The 10130-nt window shown below is 36.4% G+C and overlaps 1 protein-coding gene across 1 annotated transcript in view; it reads left to right on the top strand.

Annotated features, from left to right (window-relative positions):
• Window positions 1-4427: 4427 nt before the first annotated feature.
• met (MET proto-oncogene, receptor tyrosine kinase) overlaps window positions 4428-10130 on the top strand; it is a 99375-nt gene continuing 93672 nt past the window's right edge. The window contains exons 1-2 of the mRNA XM_088340423.1: window positions 4428-4653; window positions 9893-10013. The gene's annotated coding sequence lies outside the window, so the exon portion shown is untranslated. The remainder of the gene's footprint in view (window positions 4654-9892; window positions 10014-10130) is intronic.

Genomic DNA, 10130 nt, shown 5'->3' with positions numbered 1-10130 from the left:
ATTCTATAATGTCTATACTATGTCTATTTAATTTCCAGCGTGCTAAGAACTTTGATGTTTTTATTGTTTAATATCACGTGCATCCATTCAATATGGTTGGTGTAAAGTGTAAAGTAGAGGCGAGCCGTTTCTTCTGAAATGAAAGTGGAATAAGAAAGCTTGATGCGGTTGAAAAAAATGGTTGGAACGCTTTTTTTTCGGCCCCTTTTTACGACGGAGGAGGACTTCTTGAAGCCCATCTCCCAAAAGTGAGTTAAACTCAACTTTATGTATCTTTATAGAGCATATTATTTTATGGATAAATATTTTTTACATACCAAACTACAGGTTATTATACGAGCCTGCAACATGCTTATGTAAACCTTAAACATACAAAATTATAAAAAAAAATTCAGTCATAAATCTATTCACACGTACATAAGCTACCTAAAGAAAATTACATTTTCATCCGATTTGTCCATTAAAATTTTTTTACTCCTAAATAAATTGAAATACAATCAATAGTTTTTAAATATTGATGAGATAAAAACGTTAAAAACAAATGGAAATGCGTGAAAGTAGGATATCTATCTATCTACCTTGGTCATATCCCTCAAGAGAGGTGACCGACAGCAAGACACACACATACAATAACACAGAAAATAAAAGGGAAATAAATAGCATAAAAAAACACACAAAAAGTAGGATATAGTTGAAAGAATAAGGATTGAAAAGATTGTCTTTGTTGTCATTGATTTCAACGTCCTATACATTTTAGGTTATAGACACGGCACTCCAGAATATATGTGAAAAACTCAAATGGGAAATAAAAGAAAAGAAAAAGAAAGGCAATATTCACAATATTTATTTTCTCTTTAGACTTCTAAGTGAATCAGAATATAGTCCAAAGAAAAATCATGCAATTGTAACGGGACACAGGTGGATGGTCTAGCTCCAGCTGGTGTTACACATTTGTTTTATATAGTTTTGTTTTTTTTCTTTTGGTTTTGTTGTTCTTTTACCTAATCTGCAAAATAGATGGTAAATGTCAGTCTCACACGACACCATTTACTTGTTGACTTTAAGAGTGATTTATTGAACAAGTCTCATTAAATCACGTGAGTTCCCCTTTCAATATATAAATACAAAATAACCAGGGTTGGGTAGGGTTACTTTAACTGGATTACTTTCAATTACTTTTGGATTATTCCAATACCAAATATGCTAATAAAAGACAAAAGAAACTAAATATGAATAAAATAATGACTCACAACACGTGGTAAGCTTTCTCTCCTGGCTTTGATCTCTTTGATCTCCGGCAAAACTAACATAAAATGCGACCGAAACAAAATGAAAATAAATCCAAACAGTTTGCCAACATTATTTTTGCCGTTCCATGTATTCCATTACTCCCCAAGCCTGCACAAAATTTAGTCATTTTATTCATATTTAGTTTCTTTTGTCTTTTATTAGCATATTTGGTATTGGAGTAATCCAAAAGTAATTGAAAGTAATCCAGTTAAGGTAACCCTACCCAACCCTGAAAATAACATTGCCATCAATTGGTACTTTTCAAGAATCATTTAACAAAAACACCATAACTGTAACTTCCAAAACAACTCACTTTGTGTTATATGGTAACCAAATATACATATTAACATCACAGTACTGTACACTCTTAACCCAGCCCCGCATAACGTAGCATAACTCACTCTGTTGCTTATGCTAACGGATGCCTCACTCGTACTATTTCACTTTTTGTAAACTTTACAGACATCACAAACAACCTTCACAAATATATTTTCACATATTATCATCCTCACAGTAAGTGTGTTACCAGTATAAACATCTCACCTGCAAAATAGATGGTAAATGTCAGTCTCACACGACACCATTTACTTGTTGACATTAAGCGTGATTTATTGAACAAGTCTCATTAAATCACGTGAGTTCCCGTGAGACTTGCCTCAAAACACCCTTCTCTGACCTGTGAGACTATGTTATCTAGTGGTGATATGCTGGTACTTCACTTTCTCTGTTTTACAAAACAACACCAAAATCCCAAAATATAACATTTTAACTAGTCAGCAACCCTTGTTGCGCCACACAATGACATTGTCAGCAAGTTTAAATAAAGAAAAAGAAAAAAAAAGAATAAAGGATGTGTATAAAAATTTCCATACACAGGCGATATATATTTCACAGTTTTGTGTGCTTGTAGAATCACTGAACCATGAACACTTTATTTTGAAGCCCCGGTTTGTAATATTTGACCAATAGATGGCGCTGTATTGTCTAATGCGAATGAAAACCAGTGCCGAGAGAACAGCCGAGTAGCAAGGTTTTGGTTAGGGATTCCAATTTGTAAAAGAAATACAAATTTCTCGACTTATTATTATTTTTTTTAAATAAAATTAACATTAATATGATAGTTAATGTATTTGTGACTCATATCTAAATAAATGAAATTATAAAATATATTTTAAAAAACTATTGAAAGTGTATGTCATGACAATTGGCAGTTAAACGGATGGTGGACAAATGCTCTGAAGTTCGCTGGCGCCATCTTGTGGAAGGTAGTCAAATGTGTGCTTGCTGGTCCATTAACGGAATAGCTCATACTTTTATATCTTATATTCTTAACATTTTTTTCGTATAAAAACATAATTTATGAAATATACTGTTCTGTTTGGGGAATGAGAACTATAAGTTTTGTGTGGTTGCTGTGAAGACAAGACTGTTTTCCCTAAAAAGTTTGCGCACCCAAATGAAGCAGGTGTGAGTATTTACTGATAAAGATTGTTTTTTTAAAAAAAAATGTATTTAATACTGTTTAAGTATTTATTGGCGATATTTTAGGACACAAAAAGTCAGACCTTCAGTTTTAAAATTATTAAAAAAGTTTGCTTGTTATCTTTAACATAGCAAAAGGTGCCTGCTAGCTAACAGCGCTAATTTAGCAAATACAAATCCTCTTAAAAATATTCACTATATGACTTCTACTCTTTATTGTCAATTTCCTTAACGTTTTAATCGCATAATGTCTTATTTAAAAAAAATGTCTATTATTATGATTGGGTGGAATCACGTGTGCTGGTCTTGTCAACAGAAAAAAAGACAGAACTATTACCCAACAGACAAAACAGTCGTTTAAAATTCTTGCTGCAAGTGACCCGGTTAAATGCTAATTTTCACATCCCAGAGAATAGAAACCTGATTTATCAGTTTTATTATTATATATTCAGTCTGTATTTGTTATTCAAATAGATGTTAAAAATATACGTTGAAGTTGTTGGTTTGCTAATTGGGTTTTATTTATTCATCAGTTGTTAGCATAAAGACTAACTAATATTTTTTTCTACAGGTTTTTGGATTTACTTATAATGTATTTATTTTTCTTTCTTTCTTTCTGTATCGCTGTCTTTTTAATCATTATTTACTTCTTTCTAGTTCTTTTTTCTGTCCCTTTCTTCCTTTTTGAGTATTATTCTTTCATCCTCCCCATTTGTCTTTGTTTTCATCTCCCTCTCTCTTTCTCTCTCTATATATTCCCTCTATCTATTTTCTCTCTATCTATTTTATTTCTTTCTCTTTTTTTATATATTTCTTTGTGTCTTTTTATTTATATCTAACACTGTGTCACTCTTTTTCGCTCTCTATCTTTTTAATCGTTCTTTAGTCTTTCTCTAATGCTTTTCTTTCTTTTTCTTCCTTTTCTTGCTTTCTTCTCTCATCCTCCCTATTTATTTTTCTTTTCCTTCTCATCCCACTCCCTTTTTTATTTTTCCTTTTTTTCTCTTTTTCCTTTCTTTTCCTTCTGGTTAGGGTTCTTTCTCTCTTTACAGTATATATTTTATTTTTTTCTCTTTATATATATATATATATATATATATATATATATATATATATATATATATATATATATATATATATATATTTCTTTTTTTTCTTTTTCTTTCTGTTTTCTTTTTTCTTTCTTTCTTTCTTTAAATATATTTTATAGAAACCATCTGCATATCTAAAGTAAGTACATTTTATTTGTAGCTTTTATCAAATACATTTTAATTTTAATTAAGTGGTACTGATGCGGTCACACATTTGTTGGCAAAAGTCAATATCTCTTATGTCAGAACCTTATGTTTTCTATTTATGTTCTAGTTCGTCTTAGGAGACAGTTTTGCTGGGTCTCTCACGCAAATTGGCTAAGCTTCAGGGTTGTTCTTGCAGTATGGAAATATTTCTATTCAAAACAGAGGAGTTGTTATTCTAATCATTAGAATAGCAACTGAACTCATTTGTTAACATTAGCATGACGTCTTTGCTCAGACAGCTGCTTGGTAACAAAGTTGGACGTCCATAATTACCCCAACATCTCCTGATTGATTAAAACAACATGTTTCAGTACGTTTGAAGAAGCATTAAACACTTGTGGGTCTTTTTAGGGGCTGATGTGGTCATCTTCTGATATCCGCTCCAGTAATCAGTGCATCACTTGGATCCTGAAGATGTTACAAGAGACAAACTTCCATTTGACGTCTCCGGGAAGAGACAAGGTCAGACAAGGCATCCATGTTGTCTGATGCAGACGTAGGCAGAGGTGCTCAGGTCTGCTCATTTCCTGTCATGTCGCCGAATGCCCGAGTTTGATTTCCTGTCAATGATACGGTGGGAAAGGTATCAACATACTGCCACACCCAGTCTCTTTTTTGATTATTGCAACGATCCGGATATTCGCTTTCGTATGTGCTTTTGCTCAACACTGCACATGTTCTTTTAACAAACAGTACAATAAGAACTGTATAGTAAACCAACAAGAAGCATAGAAGCGAGATCACTTTTAAAAAAATCGTCATTCTATCAGTTGCTAACTACTGTACAATTGTTCAAAAAAGGCTTACATAACCTTTATCAAACAAGCAACATCCCTACCAACAGATGGCACCAGACTTACTTCTTGGTACCTTGTTCAATTTTATAATTATAATTATATATTCAATAGACTAGTCTTTAATGTAATTGATAACAACGTAGTGAACATTGTTTACAACGAGATTAGACGCGAATAAACATGGATAATAAAAAATAATACTGGAATCGAGAAGAAATATTTACACAGTTATGATTGTGTACTTTTTCCAAATACAAACCAAAGTATTCAGATATCTTTCATTTGTTTTTGCTCCGGGAACTTTGTGTACATTTTTTTTTTTTTTTAATTATTCAAATTTGTCATTAAGGTTTTGCCATCTGCCATTTTTACAAATTCCCTTTGGAAGATATCTGACACACAAACATATTTATTGACTAAATATGTACACGTGAATGCATATTTAACAATATGATCGCATGACAGTACTTAGACTCACCCTTCTACAATTATAATTACAACATTTAAAAAGCATTTTGCATAATAAGAAATAAATCATAAACTGGAAAATGGAAATATGTTCAGCAGGCAGCATGGCGGCGCAGTGGTTAGCGCGTGTGCGGCACAGTTCTGAGGTCGAGAGATCAAACCTTCCGGTGTGGAGTTTGCACATTCTCCCTATGCTTGCTTGGGTTTGGCACTCCGGTTTCCTCCCACATTCCAAAAACATGCATGTCAGGTTAATTGCCCGATCCAAATTGTCCCTAGGCGTGGATGGGCGAGTAGTTGTGTGCCCTGTGACTATCTGACAACCAGTTCAGGGTGTCCCCTGCCCACTGCCCGAAGATGGGCTCCAACACCCCCACGACTCTACTGAGGATAAGCGGTGCAAATAATGGATGGATGGAAATACTGCCATGTCAATTATTCTAATGATGCAAGTATTTCGCATAAGGTAGCCTGAAGAACACCTGAGTAGTCAACAGACTGGATTTGAAAAATAGCTTGGTTTAAGATCAGGTAATTGTGTCATTGTAATCCTGTGCAGTCCTTTGAGACATTTTTGTGATTAAGGGCTATATAAATAAATTTGACTTGACTTGACTTGCCAGTGATGGGCAATTGGTATTTTCTAGGAAATCATCAACGTGATTCATGTCTTGAAATATATGATCAGTTCTTCCAAAATAATTTTCAAAATTTGCCTTTAGCTTATTTAAGTAAATCAATCGGTGCCCTCATCCAAGGCAGATGTTTAGTGGTTGACTTAGTTTATTTTTAACCCCACTTCTAATAATTAAGCACGGTAATAACATAGTACAGTAATAACATGATTATTTTTTGTTATTTTAGAAATGCATTTCAACCTGAGTTTATTATAATCAAAAACGCAGTTTCTGACCCATATAAAGTATGATTATGACTACATTTATCTTTTGTATGATTGATCTTAAAAAAAACGGCGTGGAAAAAAACAAAAACAAAAACAAGGGCTGTTTTGATGATCCGGAGCCATGTGACAATGTGTAAAACACGCATGTTTTCACAAACATATATCTACTTTTCATGAAAGCAAACATCATAAAAGCAAAGCGTTGTGTGCGTTGCCGTGCATGTGACTCAGGCGATGTTTATTATAACAGGCCAGCTGCGCGCGCAAAAAAATGGAACCCATGCATAGCCTGTCACATCGCAGGTGTCGCGGTCACGACGGAGTTCTGCGACATCAGAACCAGCACTGGAACCAGAACCACATGAGGAGCTTTTCCACATTCCGACCTCGTCGTCTTTCATCTTCTTAGCTCCACACCAAAGCAAAACATTACTGGCGGCCGCAGAAGCCACAGAGACACACCCAATGGGCACACAAACACATATACACACTACTTGACACACCCCCGTGTGTAATTGTGTGTGTTTGTGAATGCCTCCAGGCCAAGCAAAACTGTGCCCTCTAATCAGGCTGACAAGAAAGTTATGAAAAATTTTGCCCCGGCACTGCAGTGCCAGTGATTAGCTTCCACCGTTATTTAAGGACATGAATAAAAGTAAAAAAAAAAAAAAAAAAGAATTTTGGACTATGATACAGCATTCGTATAGGTGCTTGTAATCTTTGAATTTTAATATTGTGTTTTCAAGGTTTAGAAAGTGCTTGAAAATTAGTTGGAGTGCTTGTCAATTGATTGAATTTTTTCTCAAGTTTCTCGGCAGTCTGACTCGATAGACCACGAAATAAATGGAGAAAAATAAAACTAGTCTGCTAAAAAATTATCTCTTGTGGCTTCACTTTGCGATTGCATTTCCCTCCCGATTAACGGCTGCTGGCACTAGTTTTTATGGCGTTGTCATGTGACGCGTCCTCCCCCCAGAGGAAAAGTAAAAAGATCAGGAGGACAAGAGGCTCCTGTTATCATGAACAATGGCTAAAAAACAAAAAAGCAAACGTTGGCTAAAATGTGGAACAATTCTTTTCTTCATGAATGCACACGCAAGAATAAAAATCGATAAATGAGAATCAAGTATGTAGACCCCTTTCTTTGTTGTAGCCAAGTTCTGCATGTATTTTTGAGGCAGAAAGATGGAATTCATGTCAGTATGTACCACCAGTTGATAGAAAAAGATTGTTGATTATAGAGAGTAACATCTCAAATAAGCACAAAGTGTGTGCTAGCAGCAAGAAAGCAACTTTATTTAAATGATCAAAGTCAACAACAAAAAAAAGCAGCTCTCTTGATCGGTGCTGGATTTATCATTTTAATGGTACGAGAAATAAATGGCAGCACGGCAGCGCAGTGGTTAGCGCTTGTTTGAGTTCTGAGGTCATGGGATCAAACCTTCCTGTGTGGAGTTTGCATGTTCTACCCGTGCTTGCGTGGGTTTATTCCGGGCTCTCCGGTTTCCTCCCACATTCCAAAAACATGTATGCTTGGTTAATTGGCTGGTCCAAATTGTCCATAAGTGTGAATGAGGGAGTGAGTTGTCTGTCCCTGTGTGCCCTGCGACTGGCTGGCAACCAGTTCAAGGTGTCCCATGCCCACTGCCCAAAGATAGTTGTGATGGGCTCCAGCTCCCTCGTGACTCTACTGAGGATAAGCGGTGCAGATACTGGATGGAAATAAATGAAACATTAGCTTTGAAAGTCCTTAATAAGTGTTTGAATTTGGCCATGAAAAAAACATGTGTTTACTCTGTTGCCATCTCCTGGCTTAAAGTCATGATTTCAGCCTTAGTTGGGTCATGCAAGTACGTTCATTCCTTTGATGCGCTCGAATAAACTCTTCTTTTTTCATCTCTCTGGGGTTCGGGTTGTCGTTTTTACTGTACTTGAAGAAAATCTCTTGTTACTTTCACCATTTTTATTCTACAGTGACTAGATAAAATTATAAAAGCCTGCAGGGCCGAACATGAAATCAATCTCCAGGCCTCCCCTCAGTCCTCATTCCTCGAACCTAATGTGTTTTGCCCCAAACAGCTCTGACAAGAGAATAAAAGCAGATTAGCACAGTTGAAAATAAAGCAGAAGGGCTCTTTGAACTCTGTTTGGCATTGTTAACGCATACTCAATAGAGAAAATATTTAACTTTCAATTTTTAAGCAGACCTTAGATGATGCACCCCACCTTTGTTCATATTAGCATAGCGGGCTTTTCGTGTAATTTAGAGGCGGGGCTGAATTGTTCCAAACAAACGCAGCTGAGCTAGCTCATGTAAATCCAGAGCCAAACGTTAGCATAGCTTATCATATAACAGCGCCCTCTTGTTATTTTGACTCTGGAGGTGCTCATCCATCATACAGCACTCTCGCTAATTAGCCAGTTTTCGTCCTCAGGGGATTTATCTAACCTCTATTGACTAAAACTGAACTGTTTGACACAGAGAACACGATCTTCAGTTAGAAAATCTTGTTTAAGCCATGTTGTCGGGTTTGGTATGAGTGGAAGGTCAGTTTTGTGAAGCAAAACCTGAGCCGAAAAGCAAAGCTCTCGATTTACTTGTCGGTTGACATCCCTGCCCACACCCACCGACAGTTATTTCCGAAAGTAAGGATGGATTTGTCTTCACTGGGAGTTTTTTTGACAACATGATTGCTATGTGTGTCAGGGTTTGGCTCACCATTTCACTCCTAGAGTGCGCCAACCTGGGTGAAGTGGCAGGAAAGTGCCCACCTGCACGTCATCAGTCGGCACTTGCAGCTTATTATCTCTGCTCCATATATTGACTATACCTGACAGAAGAAGTTTTGGGGCCATTGTCTTTATTACAGTCAATCTATCTGGATCATATCTTGACAAATTGTATAAAAAAATAATCTATTATGTTAATTGATTATTCGTGTAAATGCCTTTAGATTGGAAATTCTAGGTTGAAATAAAATATTTCACTGATATTGAAAATCAATATGGTTTGAAATGCATGTCTTTGGAATGTGGGAGGAAACCGGAGTGCCCAGAGGAAACACACGCAAGCACAGGGAGAAAATACAAACTCCGCACAGGAAGTCCGGTAGCTGGATTTGAACGCACATAGGAGGTTCCCAAGACCTTAGAACTTTGCCGCACACTCGCTAACCACTGCGCCGCCGTGCTGCTAAAACAGTTGCTTGATTATAATAAGTTGACGTTTTTTGCCATGCTAATTTAAAATAATTACTTGTTTTGGAAAAAATTATTCCTTTTGTAAGATACATCGATTGATGTACAAAATAATAAAACAAAATTATAAAGTGCTTCCACTAGGGGGCACATTGCAATTAAACTTGTGAGTCTGATTTAAAATACTTGTCTCAGTATTCATTCATGACTTTTTTGTGTGTTTTAGGTAAGGGTTCAGGAATGTCAGTGAACCAAAAAAGAGCAAATTACTAGCTTAGTGATGTGTCATCGCTCTACACAAAAAGTGAGAACCGTCAATCATTACGACACTTCACCGCTCATAGACATGTCTATCATGGAATCCGTTGGTGCGTTTATGGATTTTTGTAAGCTAGGGTTTGTGTATGCAAGCATGTGTATGTGTGTGTTTTCGGAGCCGTCCCGCTTTTTTTCAGGAAGTGGCACAAAGGAATGCTTGGCCGTGATTCACGACGCTCGGCGACCACGCAGATCGTTATTTACGGCTCAGCGAGTCGTCGCAACGCGTGTGACTCACTTTGTGGACTCCCGCGTCAGGTGCAGAGGAAATCACAATCGCTGTCTCTGTGACCCCTTTGGAGCGGTTAGCGCTCAACCGAGCCGTAGAGTGATCGGGAAAAGTATGTGGGGCAAGTTTGGTTTCGGAGGAGTGCT

Source organism: Urocampus carinirostris, chromosome 7 (genome assembly GCF_059441175.1).
Source record: "Urocampus carinirostris isolate Australia breed hairy pipefish chromosome 7, RoL_Ucar_1.0, whole genome shotgun sequence".
In the NCBI taxonomy this organism is placed as follows: Eukaryota; Metazoa; Chordata; class Actinopteri; order Syngnathiformes; family Syngnathidae; genus Urocampus; species Urocampus carinirostris.
Note: the sequence above shows the minus strand (reverse complement) of the source record. Positions and strands in the feature narration are given on the sequence as shown.